Source organism: Desmodus rotundus, chromosome 2 (assembly GCF_022682495.2).
Source record: "Desmodus rotundus isolate HL8 chromosome 2, HLdesRot8A.1, whole genome shotgun sequence".
Classification (NCBI taxonomy): domain Eukaryota; kingdom Metazoa; phylum Chordata; class Mammalia; order Chiroptera; family Phyllostomidae; genus Desmodus; species Desmodus rotundus.
In genome coordinates this window covers 88,911,993-88,933,986 of record NC_071388.1, presented here as the reverse complement: position 1 = coordinate 88,933,986, position 21,994 = coordinate 88,911,993, and positions in this window count along the sequence as shown.

The following is a 21,994-nucleotide window of genomic DNA, read 5'->3' as shown; positions in this document are numbered from 1 at the left end:
TATGATCTTGTCTCTAAAATGGAAATGGAGTTTGGCTATGGTGAGCTAGTCATGGATTGCCCACCGGACTTAACTGCAAGTTTGGTTTACACCCTAGCAAAGATGCCAAACACTTTTATTTTCAAGTTGATTATTTGGATACATTTGTACTGCATAGTTTGTTTTATCACTGAACATGGTTTTCTTGCTTAAACATGTTTTGAAATTCAGATAGAAGTGTATTTGGATATAAAATCATTTTTATGTGGGTGTAAATCTTTCTTCAGTGTTACTCTGTAAACTCTTGAAATACTAAGATTTGGGGGTGGTGGATTCATTTAGCTGCAGAGATATTCAGTTTTGTTTAGCAATGTATTTCCAATACCTATAACGCTTACTGGCACACAGGACTATATGCTTAATACATAGTTGCCAATCACTGAATGAACAAAAGGCATGATAACCAATGTTTCTTAAGTAACAGAGTTTACCTCTGATCTGGTACAATTTGGAAGTTAAAATATTAAAATATTGTTTTAGTAGGAAAGATCTAATGTAGCTAGAGTCACAGATCACTGTCCTCCTTTATGTCCCGCACAGCTGGACATTTAAGTATCTCCTATCAGTCTTTATTAACAGGGGCTCATTGGAAGTTTCTATTTTCCTAATCTACAAAGAAGATAAAGTTAAAAGCGTTGAAGTTTGCTTAACAGTGAAGCTGTTACTTGGCCAATGTTCTGAGTTGTCTGAGGGGATACCTAGCTGTAGTCTGCTTATTGTCTCTTAGATATTAAAGTAAACACTATTCTTTATTTAGACCAAGAAGGTTGCAAAAGGGTAAATGTTTTCATAGGTGTAAAGGGGAAGCCAGCTGCCCATGCTGTCTCTAATCCTGGCGTCAGAAATCAACTGTGAGAGTTGCTAGGATTTGAACCTTGAGTGAAGTTTCTCTATAGTTCGTGCACCTTTTTTATGATGGCCTGCAGAGGTTCATTGATCTGACCCCCTGTCAGGACAGATCTCATGTTATTTATGATTGACCAGGATCCAAAGCTGGGTGCCGAACTTTCATTATTCTTTACCTTAAATATTTGCTTCTCAGTGTTGCACAGACTTCTCACAGGTACTAGAAGGCCCCTCTTCTTTGATTTCTTCTTTGATTTTCTCTTGTCTGCTCCTCTTACTTTACTTAATCCTCTTGCAATGCTCTGTGCTCAGCCGGCAAGCCCTATTTCACATGGTTCCTTATAGTTATCAAAATGGGGAACACACTAGACAAATAAACACTTCACCTTGTTAATATCCATCAACTCTAATAAAAAAATCTTCTATGAGTTATTGAGTTTAAAGAATGCTTCCCACCAAGGGTTGGGACTAGGGAGGAACAAAAGGCTCAAGTAGGTAGAGACCTTATCTCTTGAGCAGATTGAATGCTCTTCATGTTCTAACAGTAGCTTGTCATTGGCACTTGGCCTCACTTCTGATCCCATCAAATCTTAGTGGCCACTTCAGTCTCTTGCTGTGTGGGAAATAAAAGATAATATCATCTCTGTCTTTTTAAATGAAACTCTCTTAGAGGCAGTTATCTTTAAAATCTCATTCTTAACACTGAGTTAATTAACTCACCAACACATTAATTATCTATGACCACATTAAGAGGGATTTGTTAATAACACTAAACAACCAGTTGTCAAGACAAGAATGGGACACTGGAAGGATGGGTACTTGTGGGGGTTCTCATGAGCTGCAGGGGGAGGGGAGGCACGGTAGACCTCCAGGAGCCACCGGCATCACCGTGTCGTGATCTGTCTTTCCTTGGGAAGCTGATGAGATTAGCTGCCTGAGAGCATTACCATTATTCTTAAGTGAGTTTTATTGCAAGAATCTATGTAATAGGCTATTTTCAGGAAAGAATCAAGATGCCAGAGTAAATGTTTAAGAAATTAGGTTTCCAGAAACTGAGCTCTAAAGAGTTTACTGGCTTTCTCAGGAGAGAAAAATTATGCATATATGGTCTATTTAATCAAAGAATTGTTTTGAATTAAGCTTGCTTTAGTGTTTACTATGTAACCTCCAGAGATATTGTCTCTTTTGTCTTTAAAAAATGTAGACAACTTGTGTATGTTTGGAGGACACAGTTGGTTTCTGTCTAGCTTTCATTTTTGCTTCTTCCTAAATGTGCCCTTTAAAAAATGTTTCCAGATATTTAGTTCTTCCTAAACCAGTCATATACCTCTGGAAAAACTGATCATACCTCAGCTTTAGGAGTGGGCTCATTGAATTAAGGATAATCCCAGTGACTCTGAGGAATGGGTTAAGGAACTAATTTTGGCCAATGAAAAATGAGGGTAATTTTTTTAGGTGAATCTGGAAGTTTTTCTCACATCTCAGAAAATTCCACAAAAGGAAATAATATCTCTGAACATGGTCACTCTGGATATGTTTCCCAAAACTGTAGTTGCCATACTGCTTTATGGCGAAGGGCAGAGCCAATCATGAGGATGGCTGACCTGAGAAGAGGAAAGAGCCTGAAACTGGATTTGCTGAACCAACCAGTCCTGAAACCAAATTCAACTGTTATGGAAGTCCTTTAAGATTCAAACAGTTGAAAATATATTGAGTTTATTTCTTGCTGGCTATTTATCCATGAAAATAAGAGATAATTTGCTTCCAAGCATACTTCATGCTTTCTTTTCTTTATTTCTTTTTTTTAAATAGCCATGTTTTGCAAAATAAATACTTATTCCTTAAATGCTGTAAAAGAGCTAGGGAAAAAAAGAGAAGTTATTATATTCTGAACTTGATTGAAGGTGACACAACAAACACATGGCCTATAATTTCTTGCCTTAAACAACTATTCAGATGATTCAAAAGGCTGCAGCTATGGGCACCTGGTGATTGTCAACTTCATCATGACAATGTGCCTGCTCATGCACCAACCACATCTTGTACAGAGATTTTTGGTAAAATCATCAAATCACCCAGGTGACTCAGCCCCTTTATAGCCCACATTTGGTGTCCTGCGACTTCTGCCTTTTCACAAAACTAAAATCACCTTTGAAAAGGAAAGAGTTCAGACTGTTGATGAGATTCAGGAAAATACAATGGGGCAGCTCATGGTAATTCCAGCAAAGGATTTTGCAGTGTGTTTTGAACAGTGGAAGAGACCCTGGGAGAACTGTGTGAGGTCCCAAGGAACCTACTTTGAAGGGGACTGAGGCATCATTGTCCTCTATACAGTGTTTCCTGTACCTTGTATCTTCTTCAATAAATATCTCTATTTTTTATACTACATGGCTGGATACTTTCTAAACAGACCTAATATGTGTGTGTGCGTGTATGTACATTGTTTTAGTGGGTTCTTAATGATTTGTGTCATCTTTAGTGGTTTCATGTTTTTCTTCTCCTCCATCTTTTTGTAAAATATTTGACTTCCTGGAAATTTACCTTAAACTCCACTAAAATGAGTCCTATAGTCAAGCAAATTTGGCAAACACTACACACTATTCCCCTTGTTATTAATAATGCACATCGTCACTGAAGGAGTCAGAGAATCCCCATAGTAAAAACATTTTGTTTTATCCGGCCTTTAATCATAGGGTTATTTCCTCCTGTCACAGCTGTGAGCATTCCATGGAACTAATGTTTCATTTAACACAAGTGGGAGATATCCTAAGTCTTCCCATCAACTGAAAAAGTCATTGAATCCTCTCTGGTTAAGAAAACATAATTTATATAGCCACTGAGTTGCTTTAAATTTTATTTTTAATGTTTTAGTTGGGACTTGCTGTCTCATGTTGCCATGGGAATCCTTGTTGGCAGAGGAATACCACAGTGATGTCCCAGCCCTGAGTACGGAACTCAGGGATTGGTCATGGATTTCTTTTGACAAGTTTCCTAATTTACTATTTGCCTTCCCTGTCACTGACTTCATAAAGTGTGGAAGGGTGATATTTGCATTTTTTCATCTGTATTATCCTTTGCTGAATATTTCATGTGTGAGGGTGGAAAGTTGGCCAAATGATGGTTATAAATTGGATGATAATTAATAATTATTTCTCTAAAGCTAAGGGAATTTTCCCTCATGGCAGAGCTCACTTAATTCCTCCCCTCCCCCACATGGTGAAGCACAAAGCATTCTAAGATGGATTGGAGATAGGAAACAATGCGCACAGCGACCCACGTGGGCCTTCCTGTAGCCTTGGAATTCTGAAGATGTGCTGTGCCCTCACACGGGCTGTCATTGAATGATCTATTGCTTGATGAAGAGTCTGTATTCTCTGACCCCAATTCCTTCAAGCCTGACATGTTAGAAATTTTAAATTGACCTATCAAGTTACCATTAACTTCCCACATATGTATGGGAAATGTTTCTCAATTTCTTTAACAGAAAATACTTAAGTGTTCAGGTTTCTTTTTCCCATTCAGACCATATAACTCATTTTGTTCCTTTAAGCTTTTCATCCTTATCTGATGTTGTGCATCCCTTGAGGAGATTTTTCTTTCTATGATTCAACTTCAGTAAGGGATACTATAAATGTGTTTATGTTATTAATAAAACCACAGTGTGGCTAAAATCAGAGAAATTTATAGAAATAGATGATAAAAGTAGCATTTTGTATTAGAATTCCAGGTGTCTGATTTATAGGGATATATTTTAAAGGGAATACATACTCCAGAGATTTGGGTTTTATTTTAATCTTTTCACAGCATTTTATTATTCACTTAAAGGTACACGCACACACGTGAGAGAGAGAGACAGAGAGAGAGAAGAGGAAAGGAGAAGAGAGGAAAGGAGAGGAGAGATTGAATTTAAAGAGAGAATTTAATTTTATCAATTTTGGAAATATGATCATCACTTACTCATTTATCTATTCATTGATTTACTAATTCAGAATTTATGGAGCACCTGACTTTTTCAACCAAACATTCCACTATAGTTTGATAGATATGCTGCCTATTTTGTGACTTCAACCCACCGTAATCCTGGGACTATGTCACTCGTTTCTTTTCCTAAGATCTTGTTCCTGTTATTTTCTTGGGCTGTAAGACCTCTCTTCTACTCTGCCTATTTAATCTCTATGCAGGACCCAGAGAGCAGTTCCAATCTCATCCCCTTAGGAATTCTGCTCTGCCCAACTTTAGTGCTTGTTTAATAATGTTTCCTCTGAATTGCCATATAATTTAGTACTTAATTACATAAAGCCTCATATTATTTATGTGAAAAAGATTTGTCTTCCTGGTTACACTGTTACATTGTAAGGTCATAGAGGTCAGGGATCCCTGTTCTTTACTATCCTCCAGGTCACTAAGAGCACAGTGGACGTCTGATGAGTGCATCTCATTGGATTTACTGATTTTACATTTGTTTTGGGGATACAATTCAGTTTAAAGGAATGGGCTATAGTATCAGACTTTCTAGACAAGAATCTTGGCCCTTACATTTATTGGCTGTACCTTTGGGTACGTTGCTTAACTCAATTTCATCAGGTACATGAGGATAATGAAAGACTCTCCTTCACACAACACATAGGTTTACTGTGAGAACTGAGTGACATAGTGCATGTAAAATATGGAACGCAGTGGTGCCAGGAACTTGATATAAGTCCTATGAATATCAGTTATAGTTTTACTAATGCAGCTAATTAAAATTCTCTCCTTTTCCTCCTGAACTATACTGTTGGAAAACATTACTATAGTGGAATCCAGAGTGGGGGACTACATAGAGTAAATAGGGGAGGGAAATGGGGACTCTGTAATTTTAATATGTCTTGAATGTCTAATCCTGTCTTGACATCTCTTACTCAAAGGACTTGAGCTAACCACCTGCCTGTCAACAAGACAAGTACAATAACAAGTGCTGGAGAGGTTGTGGAGAAAAAGGAACCCCCACTCACTGCTGGTGAGAATGTAAACTGGTACAGCCGTTATGCAAAATAATGTGGAGGTTCCTCAAAAAATTAAGATTAGAATTACCATATGACCCAGCAATGCCTCTTCTGTGTTTCCACCTGAAAAAATTGAACACATTTATTCACAAAGATATATGCACCCCTAAGTTAACTGCAACATTATTCACAGTGGTCAGGCATGGAAACACTGAAGTGTCTTTTGACAGATAATTGGATAAAGAAAAGGTGGTACATATATACTATGGAATACTACTCAGCTATAAGAAAAGACGAAATTTTGCCATTCTCGGCAACACATACGGACTTTGAGAATATCATGCTCAGTGAAATAAATCAAGCATATTAGAGTTAGGAACCGTATGATTTCACTTATACATGGAATATAAAACTGAAAGCAACAAGTGAACAAACAAAACTCATAGACACAGACAACAGCATGGTGGTTACCAGATAGAAGGGGTTGGGGGTACTGAAGGGTAAAGGGGACCAAATATATGGTGATGGAAGATGATTTGACTTTGGGTGGTGGGCACACAATGCAATATACAGATCATGTATCACAGAAATGTACACTTGAAACCTACATAATCTTGTTAACCAATGTCACTCAATAAATTTAATGAAAAAGTGTTTACTTCCACTTATATATCACATCCATATAGGTTTTGTACCTTTGCTTAGTTGTATTATTTTGGTTCAGAACATTCTGCTATTTATATTTCAATTCCTTTCCAGCCATTGTATAATAGGAGACTTCAGTCAAATTCTCTTTTATGGGACTGAAGAATCCACAATTAAAATTAATAGGCTGAAGACCCACACTAAGATTTTATGCCCCTTCCCTTATTAGTTAGCAAGAGAAGAGGACAAGTGATACTTGCTACATTCCCATGAGAAGACCGTCATTGTCCAGAAATTCTGCTTATTTACAGAGAATAGAGACAAGCGGCCCTAGAATGTCTTCACCGAGATTAGGAAGTTGTATTTGGGTGTCACACTGATCTCACTTCAGACAGGTAGGAGTTGTGGCTAGATGTCCTCTAGGGCTATGTCTTCTGTCATTGGGAGGTAGGAAAGAGGGTAGGTACCTCTTCTCTTTGAAGCACCTACTCTTCACACACAGGAGCTTGTCTGTGGAGCATGACATTTGTCCAAACAAACTTATCACCTTAGGGATCCTGGATTTAAGATATTGGAAACAATATGGAATTTCCTCAGAAAACTAAAAATGGAACTGCCCTTTGACCCAGCAATTCCGCTACTGGGATTATACCCTAAGAATCCTGAAACACCAATTCAAAAGAACTTATGCACCCCAATGTTCATAGCAGCACAATTTACAATAGCCAAGTACTGGAAGCAACCTAAGTGCCCATCAGCAAATGAGTGGATCCAAAAACTATGGTATATTTACACAATGGAATTCTATGCAGCAGAGAGAAAGAAGGTGCTTATACCCTTTGCAACAACATGGATGGAACTGGAGAGCATTATGCTAAGTGAAATAAGCCAGGTGGTGAGGGACAAATACCATATGATCTCACCTTTAACTGGAACATAATCAACAGAAGAAAAAAGCAAACAAAATATAACCAGAGACATTGAAGTTAAGAGCAATCTAACAATAGCCAGGGGGGAGTGGGGAGGGAACAGTGGGGAGAGGGGTTTACAGGAACTACTGTAAAGGACACATGGACAAAATCAGGGGGGAGGGTGGAGGTGGGGGAAGGAGGTGGGTTCAGCTGGGGTGGGGTGGAAGGATGGGGAGAAAAGGCATATAACTGTAATTGACTAACAATAAATTTTTTTTAAAAAAAGGTATAGGAAATAAAGCCCATGCTTAGTTGAGGGTACAAAGCAAAGCAAATCCAATTTGAATATTTTGGGTAGGGAATAGAGAATTAGGAAAAACTTTCTGTTTTCCACCCTGGGTAGTTTGAAGCTTTTATTTGGTGACATTTTAAAAATCATAGCAAATGCCTGACCCCAAGAGGAGAGTTGCTATTCACTTTATTAAAGTTCTTAAATACCTGGATTTACCTAACTTCTCACAGAATGAGCCCCTTGCCTCATTCAGTCACCTTATACATGCTACTCTTGAACACAAACACAGCCATTAGAAAATTAGGATTTTGGAGGAAGAGTTTGTGGTTATATCTGCGTGGATAATATCACTGTGCTGCTTGAGAAATTGGAAGAGTAGGCATAGTTCTCTCAGTTGGTTTTGGGAAGTTTGTTTACTGTCTCCTTTTGAACCATTCTCAGAAGAGGTAGGTTGAATAACACCCTCTTTGACAATCTATGAAAAATGTGCAATCCAACTTGTGTGATGACATGGCAGGGGGAAGTCTAGGAAAAGAGTGGTTTATTTAAAAATTTGGTTACTAATAACTATTACTAATAATGAACCAAACTTACTTTAAATGATGAACCATTTTCTTAACATTAAGCCTGAATGAAATACATTAATCAGAGTGAAATAAAACAATACTCATAATCTTAGTTAATCCTGTGTGTATGTGTACATGCAAGGTGCCAAATGCCTATGTTGTGGAGTGTGTTGCGCATCTCTTCTCATACCTCAAGGTTCTGTCAGCTCTGCATGAAAAAATAATGCTAAAAGGACAGAAACCTTTGAATTGTAGGAGGTTCTTCAAAAACAGCTGCGAAACCAACAGAAGAATGTGTAGATTTAACTTTGAGAGTGTTGAATATTTATTTTGCCATAAAATGTTTGCCTGAAGAAGATGCTTAATAAATATTTTTAGCAGTCCAATCTGTCCAGCATTAAAAAAAATTGTTAAAGCATAAAACAGCTCTTAACCATTCCTGTGATCATATCTCTTCTTATTTTAAAGTCCTTTCATTCTGCAATAATAAAATCTCCGTTTGGCATTTGTGTACATTTTCATGTGAGTTTTTGTGGATGGCACCCACAGAATATTAAAGAAGAAAGTGACATCTTAGGTTGTCTAGTTTTTACTTATGGCCCTTATCAGCAGCATTAATATCACCTGGGGAACTTCTTAGACATGCAAATTCACAAGCCCCACTCCAGACCCACAAAATCAGAGACTTTGGGAGGTGAGCCCAACAACTGATGTGTTTTTTTTTTTGTTTTTTGTTTTGTTTTAGAGAAGTTTTATTTTCATAGGAAAATTGATTCAAAAGTACAGTTTGCCCCTCCCCACAGTGTCCTATTATTTACATGTTGTTTTAATGTGGAACTGTAATTGAAAAACAATAAAAATTTGAAAAAATAAAAATAAAAAAATACAAAAATTGAGCCCTCATGGATTTTAGTTAATTACAAGTATCAATACTGGTTCAACAACTGATGTTTTAACAAGTCCTTAGGTGATTCTGAGGGACACTGAAGTTTGAGAGTCACTGATCGTTTCTAATCCTTTCATTTTACAAGAATGAAATTGAAGCTGGGACTATCTGAGCACTTTTATTCTGTGTTCTCTCCAGGCTTTCATATCACACATAGCTTCAAGTACTATCTACAGCAGTCCACTTGCCCATGGGGGCTATGTCCCAAGACCTCTGATGGATTATGAAACCACAGATCGTATCAAACCCTATATATACTATGTTTTTTCCCTTTGTGCTTCTCTCTGACATATCCGAGTTGTCAGCACTTTGGGGCCATTATTAAGTAAAGTAAGGATTACTTGAACACACGTACTGTATACAGTCACAGTAGACCTGATAACTGAGATGGCTACTAAGTGTCTAATGGGCAGGTTGCCTGCACAGCAGGGATACACTGGGCAGAGGGATGATTCACATCCCAGGCAGGATGGAGCAGGAAGGCATAGATTTCATCATGTTACTCAGAATGGTTTGCAATTTAAGTCTTTTGGATTATTTATTTCTGGAACTTTTAATTTGATATTTCCAGATCATGGCTGACCATGAATAACTAAAACCACAGGAGGTAAAACCATGAATAAGGGGGACCACTGTAGAGGCTGCTGACTTCCAACTTTGTATGTTAGACTTTCCCCCTAAAACCTGAATCCAACTGCTTAGTTGACACCTCCACGTGGGTGTGTCACAGGTAACTTAAATGTACAGGTCCACGGCACTTATCTTCTCCTCCAGGATTATACATCTCAGCAAATGTGTGTTATTTTTCTCAGTTGTTCAAATCAGAAGCCTAGGAAACTTCTTGCACACTTCTCCCTCTTCACACAACCCCCACTTTATTTAATTAATCAAAATGTCAGTTTTACTTCTGAAATAGCTCAAAGTAATTTTCTTCTCATCTTTATTGCTATGATCCCAGTGCAGGCCGTCATCATTCTCTCCTACCTCCTTAGCCCCCTGTTCCTATTTTGAGCCTTCAAGGCTCTCCCTAGAGAGGAGCCATAGTAATCCTTAAAAATAGGTTATGTCAGTTATATGTTCAATATGTTTCCATTGTATTTGGATCACATCCCAAATCTAGCATCCCTGCTTAATTTGTCTGCTAGTTTCTTCCCTTTAATTCCTAAATATGGTAAACTCTTTCTGGTGCTTTGGCAAATATTCTCTCTGCCTTGAAAACTTTTCCTTCTACTTTCTACTCAGCCTCTTCCTACTTTCTGTGGTGCTCAATGCTGGTGACAAATGACAATCACTTAGATGATATTTTAATGAGTAATGCTAATTGGACCTCATTCTTAGACTTTGTTTCTTTGGTCTGATGTAGGGCCAGGCACCCATAGAGTTTTTAAAGCTTCTCCAGGTGTTTTAATATGCAAAATAAAGTAATATGTTACTTTCTTAGAGAGGCTTTCCTGACTCACCAATCTACATCTTAGAATCTCTAAATCGATTGCATGTTTTATTTACAGTATTTATTGCACATTATTTAAATATACTTAATAAATGTAAGCCCTGCTTGACTGTGAACTTCATAAGCACAGAGACTCTGTCTCTGTTGTTCACTTTTGCCTCCAGCACTGAGCAGCGTCTGGCATAAGGATCCATAAATTATTGTCATTATTGTTGAATACATGAATTGATAAGGTCTCAAAGCTAACTCATGGCAGAACCCAGTCTAAAACCGAGCTGCCAGGGCTTCTGCTTTTATACCCTTAGAATGCAGAGAATTCCACATGTTTTCTCTCTCTGCTTTGAATCCTACATGCCCCGGCTAGAATAGTTGCAATCTGTCCTCAGCCCCTGCTGGTAGAAGATGGTGTAGACTGTTAGTTCTACTTCTCGTTATAGCAGCCCCACACCATATAACTACGTTTTCCTTCATTTCTGAACCCCAAATTTCAGAGTGGTTTTAACGTCTCCTGATAATATCCTGGAGTATCCTAATGAAACAAGTATTATTGAATTTTTATGGGACTTACATATACTTTGACATGAATTTCAATTAAATCTTGGGATAGAGTTATCCAGAAATAGTAGCTCTTTGATAAAGAGCGGGTATTAGATGATTTTGCCAGTTTATGTTCACATATACACTATTTTTCCCTTTAATGTACCACCTTATATTCTATTGTATTTTATTAATATATAGTTATAAGCAAAGAGAAAAAGAGCATACAACCAATCAGATGATACCCTTTTGGAAAGATCAAATTCATACTTTAATTTACCCCCAAATAACATACCTAGTCGGCAATAGTTGATTGGTAGATAAGCACTAATTTGTGGATAATAATTATTCTTCAGGAAGCCATGTGTGCTTTTTTTTATGAGAAAGAAATCTAAACTTAGGGGTCAGATCTGGGCAATCTTGTCAGCTGCTGTTGAAAAGGCATCCCTACATAACATTATTTATTCAACTACTTGGGTTGTTGTTCTTAAAACGAATTCACAAATTTTCCAGGATAGCCCTGATTTTAACCATCCTACCTTACTTAGTGCCTTAAAACACAAAAATGCCCCAGGAATCCTCTAAATGTACTAATAACAGCAGAATGACTCAAGTCAGAGGCTGGAGAGAAATAGAGCATTAACTAAAACATGCACTGAAACATTTACCTGCTTTCTTAATCATACTCTCTCTCCAAACACCTCCCTAGTTAGTGCCAGAGCCACTGTTGCATTTGGCTGAGCAAGGCACAGCTGAGCCACTGATTCAAGGAGATGTGGATGGCAAACAATCTCCAAGTGTAATTGAAGGCACTTCTTTGAAGTATGTTTAAAGGAAATTATATTTCATTTTAATGTCAAAATTAATGTAAAAGTCACGAAAATGTGCACTTTCAAGGTAACTGGGTAAAAGGAATACCCCATTTAAAAAAAATAACCAGTAATCACAAGTGATATTGCAGAAGTGAGGTAAATATTGCTTGTATTGGGAATTTGACATGCCTTTATATACTTAGACAAAGAAAAATTGATTTATTCTAGGATCTATTAACTCACAGGTAGAAAAAGGGAGAAGTGTTTTGTAAATTCAAAGAGAATTTTCTTACTTGTAAGGAGATAATCTTTTAAATAAACATGTTCTAAAATTACATTTTGTTTTTGAGCAGGATAAGGAGTGAATAGACTCAGCAAAGCGAAAAGGGCTAAGAGGAGAGAAAGATGTTTGGCATGAGAATGTCAGGATTCCAAACACAAGGTATGTGACTTCACTGTCTCATGTTTGCATACAAGTGCTATGATGAAAAAGTTGTTTTCCCTAAACAATAACTTTTGGACATCAGAAACCTATGTAGTATCTCTAAAATTTTCATAATCCAAGTGAAAAATCAGAGACTTGCTAATAACTTTAGGTGAAAAAATATATATTTGAAACCAGGCTATACTTTTTACTAGACCTAATAAGATATTATTAACCTTAGTAGTAAAATAATTAAAATTAAAACCTAATTTTGTGATTATTTTATTGAATTTTACATTGTATTCCATATAATTTTATTTTTTCAGGAAAGAGCATATTGTTGTGTGATTGAGATAATTTTATGTTACCATATAATCTTAATATTAATTTAGAGAGGTGGAAAATATTTTTTAACAATGTCTTTTTTTGTCATGAAAAATAGGTACTAAATAATATGTGATAACTTTCTATTTTGACTCCCATTCTACATTACAGTAACTAAATTTCTTCACTTTGGAAGTGAGTCTTTAACCTATAGATAATTTGTTATCAGCTGTACGAATGGCTATAGGGTTGAAATTTCCAGGGCGAGGGACCTAGAGGTACTTACTAAGGACCAGTTATGTTGTTTCGTGTTGGGGCATATGGAAACATTCAGAAAATGGTCTCTTCTGTGGAGAGGGATCTCATCTAGTGAAGAAGGCAGTCATGCACACAATTAACCACATAATTAAGTCAGGTGGTGGGTAGCAATGTTGAAGAGTAAAGAAAGAAATTTGGGGCCAAATAGGAAAATAAGGTTAATTTTAACTGAGAGAAGCTGCTGGGGGCCTGGTATCTGACTAAAACAAAAGTTTAATCTTTCTCCTGCCATGTGGTCTATCTAGTAGGATGTCTTGCACACAGCTCCGTTGTTGAGCTAAATTAAAGTCTGTCCGGGCACCTGAGCCACTTTGCTGCAGGAGTGTGATGGAGAAGGCCTCTTTTAGTGTTTTCAAGATAGCTTTAGTTTCATCCTAAAACAGTAAATTAAGCTTAAATATCAAGCAAGGTAATTTTCTTTTCAGCTTAAATTTTTTCCCAAGCAGTTTTTATCTAATATTGTCCATCAACAGAGAAGGCATATTTTGAAATGACACTGTCTGGGAGAAACTGGGAAAACCATGTGCTTCAAAATATCTTCCTAGTTTTCTTACCTAAAATTCTACAACTTAAGGTTAATTTCTTTGTTACTCCCAAGTCCTTTTGAATACAAGTGTCCCTGGGAAGGGTCACACCTCATCTGGTTATAACACCTGAGTGTGAGTCAACGGGCTCCTTTGCAGACCATTGGTGTTAGAACAAAACCAGTGAGATATGTCCTGAGAAGTTGCGTATGTTCATGGAAGGTAGTGGCACCAGGGCCAGTATGAGCCGCTGATGGGCAGACACAACTGGAAAGAAGGGTTTTGGAAGAGAAAAGAGGAGGCAAGTTTGTTAAACCTTCTTAGGATTTGTCCTAAGTGTAAGGTTGTGCCACATGTTATGGGTATTTGATAAATCTGGTCACTCTATTTTTCAAACCCAAATCCCCACAATTACTGTAATTGAAATTGAATTGAATTAAAATTGAAATTACTGAAATTGAAATCAATTGGATATTCTGCAGACTGCGAGGCAGGCCAGGATACCTTGTGCAAGTCAGACTCTAAGATGACATCCAGGGAGGAGTGACGCTGGTTAGTGACCAAAATGCTGGGTTATCCAAGGTTACACAGGGGGACCCCAGGAGTTCTAGATCATACATATGCCCCCAAAGGAACAAAGGTATAAACCATTTAAAATACTCCACTTTTTTTCTTTTTTTAGCCCTTATTATTAATGATAATTCATTTATATTTGATTTTGAGAATACAGAATATAATTTACATCAATAGTTAGTGTTTCTTAAGTACCTACCTTGTGTGAGACCTGGTGGTAATACTTGTCGTGCAGTATCCCTTTTAATCCTCACCACCGAGGCTCAAATCAAATGACCTAGATTCACCCACACAGTTAACATAAAGTAGAAATAAAATTTCAAGGAGGAACAGTTGCAACCTGAGTTAGAGCCTTTAACCACTCTGCAATATCACCCTCAGAAAAAGGGAAAGAAAGCCAGTGGAGAGACCACGATTCTGCTTCAACATTATTCTGCTTCTGCATGGCCTCATGAATCTAGGAGGTGATGTTACGTGTGCCCAACAGCTCTCCCAGCTCAAACATTCCATGCTTCTCCTGACCTGGGATCTATTGGTGGTGGTGATGGGGTGGGCATTATCCCAGACGGAACATTATCCTTTACTTATAATAGACACATTTGGCACATGAGAAGAATGGGCCATTTGCTCTCTTGCCCATGTGGAGCTCAATGTTTGTGACCTGTGAGCCTCCCAGAACCTGCTATCTCTGGTGAACCCCTTGGCTGTAAATCACAGGGCATGCCATTGCCGTATATGGAAAGCACATTGGACATTGGGGGTTAACTGGGATTACCAACAACTGTAATGTTGGTGTCTTGATTCTCAGCAACTCCGCTTTGAAGCTGAAGGGCAGGGCACAAGCATACTTCTGTGTCTTAATTTGGTAATAATAGCATGTTTTTCTGATGACAAGGCATGCTGTGAATATCCAAGTTTACACTGTGCATACTGTTGGTACTCGATATGTATTAAGTTAAAGCATGGCTTGTCTATTTATCTAAATTTTGTCACTTAAACTCCAAACACTTGTCACAAATGGACTTGGGATGTGGTAGAAAAGTAATTAGGAATTTGACTTCTTTTACTTTTTGCTCGAGTCATACTTTTGTTGTGTTCTTGGAGATTTTCAGATATTTTGCTTATATTCTCTCTTCCCTAGTTAGTAGATTAAAATGAATATTAATTTGAGGTGGCTTGGTTTTGAAGTTGCCATAGTTCTAGGAAAATATTTCATTGGTGTCTAGACCCATAGGTTATAAGTGCTCAAAGAAATCTTAGGTATCATTTAGCCTCATTCTTTTATTAGTATATTTCTCCTAAGTCAAACCACCCGAAAGTATGTGGATTTTAGCATCAGAATTGCATTCAAATTCTTGCTTTGCTACCTAGTAGCTGTGGAACCACAGGCAAGTCATTGAACCTCCCTTAGTCTAAGTACCCCCAGTGTAAAATAAAAACATGGGTCGGTTATGCATATCTTTATAGATCTATGCAAAGTGGAAGCATACTCTTTAAGGAAGTGCTTAGTTTCATAGCCTAGGACAGCATATTGGCTCAATAATTGTGTTTTTCCCCCTCGTATTTTAACTCTAAAATAATATGCTTTTTTCTATTATAATTTAAAATTAAATTTCTTTATAAGTTAAAATAATGATGACATGTAAATAAGTTAAAGGATTACTATATTTTATAACTGCACTTTAAAAAAATTTTATTGATGTTCAATTATAGTTGTCCCAACTTTTTCTCCATTACTCTCCCCTGCCCCACCCACCCCCACCTTCTAGATTCAATTTCTGTTTTTCCTTTTTTCTGAGGATGTAAGAGTAGCCATGAGTTCAGCTATAGCGGTATATAGGGAGAAAGAAACTAGTAGGAGAATAAAAAAGGACTTGCCTTATTTTAAATTTCCAGAGAGTAGATTCGGGGATGGTGGAGTGCAGGTGGGAGAATGGGTTCTTAAAAACAAATGGAGTGGAAATGCAAATGAATTTAAATATAGACCTGAAGTATAATTTGAATAATACTATGAATGTTAAAGATGCAAGATAGATTCCCTGACAATAAAAAATAAAATCCTTTAATATGAATAGTGTAAGCCTACTCAAAATTTTTCATATTCTAAAACCATGTAGGAGACAGAGAGTGAAAGCCTGAACTAAACTAAAAATAGACTCATCAAATACATTGTCTGAATTATAAAGGACACACAGACAATAATGGGGAGGGTGGAAATGGGAGGAAGGTGGTGAGGACTGGGGGTTAGGCTGGGGTGGGGGGAAAAGGCAGAAAACTGTACTTGAACAACAATAAATTAAAAAAATACATTGTCTGGAATTAAGTGAACAAGGTAAGTGGCAAACTTTTCCCCTTCCTGTATCATATTCTGGAATAAAGATAGGCAAATTGTGATATTTAGAAACATGGCTTAATTTTTTAAAACATTAATGTTTCTACATAAGACAATATTAGTAAACATTTATTCATCATTCATTCATACCTGCATGCATTATTTTATTCAGCATGTATTTATTGAACATCCTTTGAATGCCCTTTTATATGCTGGGAGATAATGGTGAATAACAACTGACAATAACCTTGATCCTCTTAGTGTTAACAATCTACTAGAAAGAGAGAAAGGCAATACTTATACACATACACATAGATTTAAAAATTATGGTGATAAATCGTAAGTGCTACATAGAAAGAAAACTTAACGCAGGAGAATAGAGTTAGGGAGTAACAGCAGGGTGGAGGGCTGAAGTTAAGCAGTTGGATCAGGTATGTTCCAAGGTCAGGGCCTTGCATTTGAAGCCAGTGTGGCTAGGGCAGAGCAGGTGGTGAGGAATTAAGTAGTCAAAGTGGATGGGCTCAAAGAGGCAATTGGAGCCATATCATAAATGTCTTGTAGGGTGTTGTACAAATTTTGGCTTTTACTCAGAATACAATGATTAATTCATAATATTTTTAAAAATTACAGCAAAGAAGTTAATATAACTAGTTATCCCAGAAAACCCTCAGACCTTAGTTACTCCACCACTTCACCCTTGTCTGCTTGCCCGATTCAAGCAACTACCAGGACTCAGTTTTCCTTCTCTAACTGTCCTGATACTGTCTTTGCTCAGACCCTCATTATCTGTCATCTGGACTCCTGCTTTAACCTCTTATCTCCTTTCTCTGCCTCTGTCTTTCTATTATCTTAAATTCATCCTTCTTACTGCCAACTGATAGCTTTGAAAAACACTCATCTGTTGTTGTTGTGCTGATGAAATACCCTTTGAAGTTCATGCTTTTTCCATAGCCTGGCTCCTTCCAGGTTCTCTACAATCCAGCTCTGATGCACACATCTACTCCCAACTCTGCTGCTCCTCGGTCAGCACCCCTTGTTCCCCAACTATGTTCTGAGCTTTCACACATTGGAGCTTGCACAGGTACATTTCTTTGCCAAGAATGTCTTTAATCTATCTTATTCAACATTGAGACCCAACAGCAATTCACCTTCTGGAGGGGTAGTTCCTAGCTTTTCCAGGTGGAACCAATGCATCTTTCTTCTGGGTACTCAAAACACTTTTCTTCCTTTGTCATAGTATGTCTTACTTTTTAATTATTTTTTACTCATATTTCTCTCTACCAGATTCTAAGCAACTAAAGCACAAACACTGTGACTTATTTCCCTCTATATCCACAGTACCTAAGGGCCATGCCTCGGGCTTTGAGAATACTCAATAGTTTTTTAATAAATAGATAAATGTATTACTACAGGAATGAGTATATATGGATAATTGTATATAACTGTGTTAAAATAATTAATATGAGCAGAAGTTGTCAGAGAGGGTTATTAGATGTGTTTATTATTAAAGCTTTGGGAAAAAATTGATTTTTTTGGTCAATTATTTTGCCTTAGTGTTTTTTCTTTGATAAATTGAGTTGAACTGGATGATCTTTAGGACCCTTGCCACTCTGAAACACTGTGCATTCATTCATCAATTCATTCATTCATTCATTCAGGCATATATAAATGTCTGTTATGTACAAAGCATATGACTTCAATAAATCGCAAATCGCATTTTTCTTTTGAAGTTTCTATTTTGACTTAGTTAAGTACTATGATGAAGCTATAAATAAATGTATGGTATTTCTTTCCAGTTTGTCATAAGCTTATAAGATTACAAGATGTTCAGGTAAAACCGAAGTACACAGCATTGGGGGAATTCAAGGCAGAAAATGGATACTAGAAGTTTAAAATGGGATTTGATGCTGACTGACATCTTAATACCACTAAGACATGGAAAAACCCATGTCATCCTTTCTACATAAGATAAAGGGATTTGGAAGGATATCTTGTTACTATACATGCTGGAACATATCCATAGGATTGCTATAATAACATTTCAGTGTTCTAAAACAAATTCTTAACATTTAACAGATGAGAAAATGCATTGACATCTACTTACTTGACCTTGAAATCTTATAGAGCAAAAGCAAGCAATTACATTTATAATAGAATTGACTAACCTAAAAATAATCTTCTATAATGTATCAGTATTTCTATGAAAGAATAATTTCTTTCTTAAGCAAAGAAACCTGACCTTGTAGACTGCAATCAGAATAAGACAAAGGGGACCATGCTGGAATCTTATTTTCTAGGAGTGAATGGAATTTGAGATTATTTTCAGATTGAGAAACACTATTTATAGATTATGCTTTCTTTTCTGTTTTAATTCTCACCTTTATACTTTTCTCTCCAGATTTCTTAAGCAGGAATATACTATCATACCAAGCCTATTAAAAGATTATTTGGATCCAAATTAGGTGTTCATAAATTTGCCTTTATATTACCAGAGGCCTCCCGATGTTAACCAAGGAAATGACCACTGTATTGATTGCTAGCTAGAAAATTGTCTCTATGTGCTATGAGTAAAAACCATGCAAGATTTTCTATGGCAGAAAGAAGCCATTTATAGAAAATGAAGCAAACTTTTGTATGTACTAGAAGCTTTCTAGATTTTATGCTGTAAACTCCTTGCCACCAGGCCACATCTTGCATTCTAAATTATTCACTAATGTGTCATCACCAAGGACCTTTGTAATTCACAACAGTCCTCATGGACACCAATATGAAATACATATATATGTATATATAGGTATATATATATATATGTGTGTGTGTATATGTATATAGATATTTATATGTGTGTACCCATATTTCAATCAAACTGAATTGAGTGAATAATAATGTGTTTTTTCCCTTCTTTTAAACTAAGAGTTATATAGTGTTTTCCCTGTTTTCCTGACATAAAATACTAAGGAAAATATAATAGCATTTCTTTTATTTCTGCCCAGGACACCTTACCTAAATCTAATCATGAAGAAGCATCAAAGGGACTCAAACTGAAAAATATTCAATAAAAATAACTGTCCCTTAATTTTCAAAATATGAACAAATTTCTCAAAATAAAGAAAACCAAAATGACAATAAATGCAATGTGTGATATTGAATGGGATTCTGGATCAGAAAAAAAAATGGATGTAAAGGGTGTTACTGAAACAACTACTGAAAATTGAACATGGAATGTGAATTAGATCATAATATTGCATGAATGTTAAATTTCCTGACTTTGATCAGGGTACTGTAGCTAGGCAAGAGAGTGTCCTAGTTCCTAAGAAGCATATACTGAAGTATATTGGGGCAAAGGGACATTATTTCTTCAACTTACTCTCAAATACTTTAGAAGGATAGAGCAAATAGGGCACAATGTGAACCACTGGTGAACCTGGGCAATGGGTGCACAGGAGCTTTTTCTAACGTTTTGGTATGCTGATATTTTACAAACCAAGTTGCCCAAAGGTATGAAAGAGCTGAGTGCCCTCATGGCCATCTTGACAACCACGTGGATTCAGGAGTCCTGACTGGGAATCATTGGTGTGGTCTGTGTGTGGGAATGGCTTAAGTGCCTACGAGTCTCTGACTTCCACCACTATGGTGTTTCCTAGTGGAGCCTGTGATATTCTTCTCTCAGGAGATGTTTAAGTCACTCATTTTCAAAACTTCCCCGGAATGTTGAGAAGACTGTGGAGATCATCCTTTCTGAGATGATGGAAACATTCTATATATTGATAGAGGCAAGCCCTCTTTCAAGTGCTGCACGTATATCGTTTCACCTCATCCTCATAGCCATTTAGGAGTTATTTTGTCACCACTATTTTAAACACGAGACAACTGCAACTTGTTCAAAGGACAAGCATAGGAAGCAGTACAGCCATAATTGAAATCTGGTTTATTTAAAGACAATACCGAAGACCTCAACCCAAAAGACACATTCCTCCCCTGACCCCAGATCTACTACTCACATTGAATTCTGCATTTCAGGAAGAGTGCTCGGGGGAAGAGGATTTTCCTTCCTCTCTAACTCTCTTTTCTCTTTGTCCCCAGAACCTAAGACATTGTTTTATCCACAACTTCTTAGTTAAAATGGATTCTAAATAATGTTTTTAAGCCCCTAAGGCAAGATCCTGTGTGTGTGTGCATACATACACACACACACATATATAGCATAGCACAAATAATGCCCCTTTTTATTACAAAATCTTTTATTACAAAATCATAAACATGTAATTCTGTAACATAACAATATCACACTCAAGCACACCATATGACATTTTAAGTGAAATGTTCAAATTAAAACTATAAATTATTATACCAATATTATTACCCTACCAATCACACTCAAGCAAGCCTTACTTCTGCCATATATATATTATTTTTTACCCAGTACTATGCTAGAAATATAGTGTCCTTAATCATGTCAATGGTAAATTATATATAGGTAGTTTGGTAAAACTGACTTCACTTATCAGGTGTAAAAAGAACCTTTCTATTATTTGCAGTTTAATTTTGCCTATTCAGAAAAAATGTAGTGTTTATTTTACATACTTATTTAGTCATTTATTTAAAAGAATATAATAGGCTCCCATTAAAGAGACTTCATTGTGTCTGCTTTATTTTCATCAGTTTGGCTAGATTTATTATTTGGAAACCTCAGCTGATACTTTATCTGAATTCCTGTGATTATGCATTCCTGCAGGCCATAGTATGGTGGTCAGGGAGCAGTAGACATTTCTACCAGTCTACACAACATCCATTACCCTGTTTATTGCATGGTGAGCATAACTTTTTGTCCTGCTTTTAAGACATGGTGTTGATATTTTTCCCGTGAGTCAAGGCCGTTAGCACATCTGTACACAATGTGCAGAAATGCAGACATATCAAAACCCAGCACACATGCAGTCCAACGCTTGATAAGCAGAGTTTTATTGTGTCATGGTAATAAGACTACCTGGGTCTGGTTGCAGAGGTCCCTCAGCTTGGAATCATTTATATTCACTGCACATAACATTCAAACATTCTTGAATAAGCTAGCTGCAGACTAGACGATGGAAACCTTGACAGTAAGATGAAAAATCTGGGTAGAAATCCATTCATCTGAATGAAGAGAAGCTCTCAGACTTGCCTCCTGGCAATTAATGCAGTCGTGTGTGGTCCTATTATATGAACAGACAACGGCAATCTTAGGTACTCTGGGCTCAGGGAGTCCTCCTCCAGAATTCCACAGTCCAGTTTTCCTCTCTATCGGTAGATTTTCTTTGACTGGCAGCGGCAAACACTTTGAACATTTGCATTTCACTCACTACTTGTGCTGCTACAGGCTGAGCACAACTCTGTCATAGAAACAAATCCAGCTGAAAATCGCCCGATGGCATTGGTTATATTAATACAACTATCAGATTTCCTTAAAATATGTTTCCAAGGGCTAAGAAAGAAG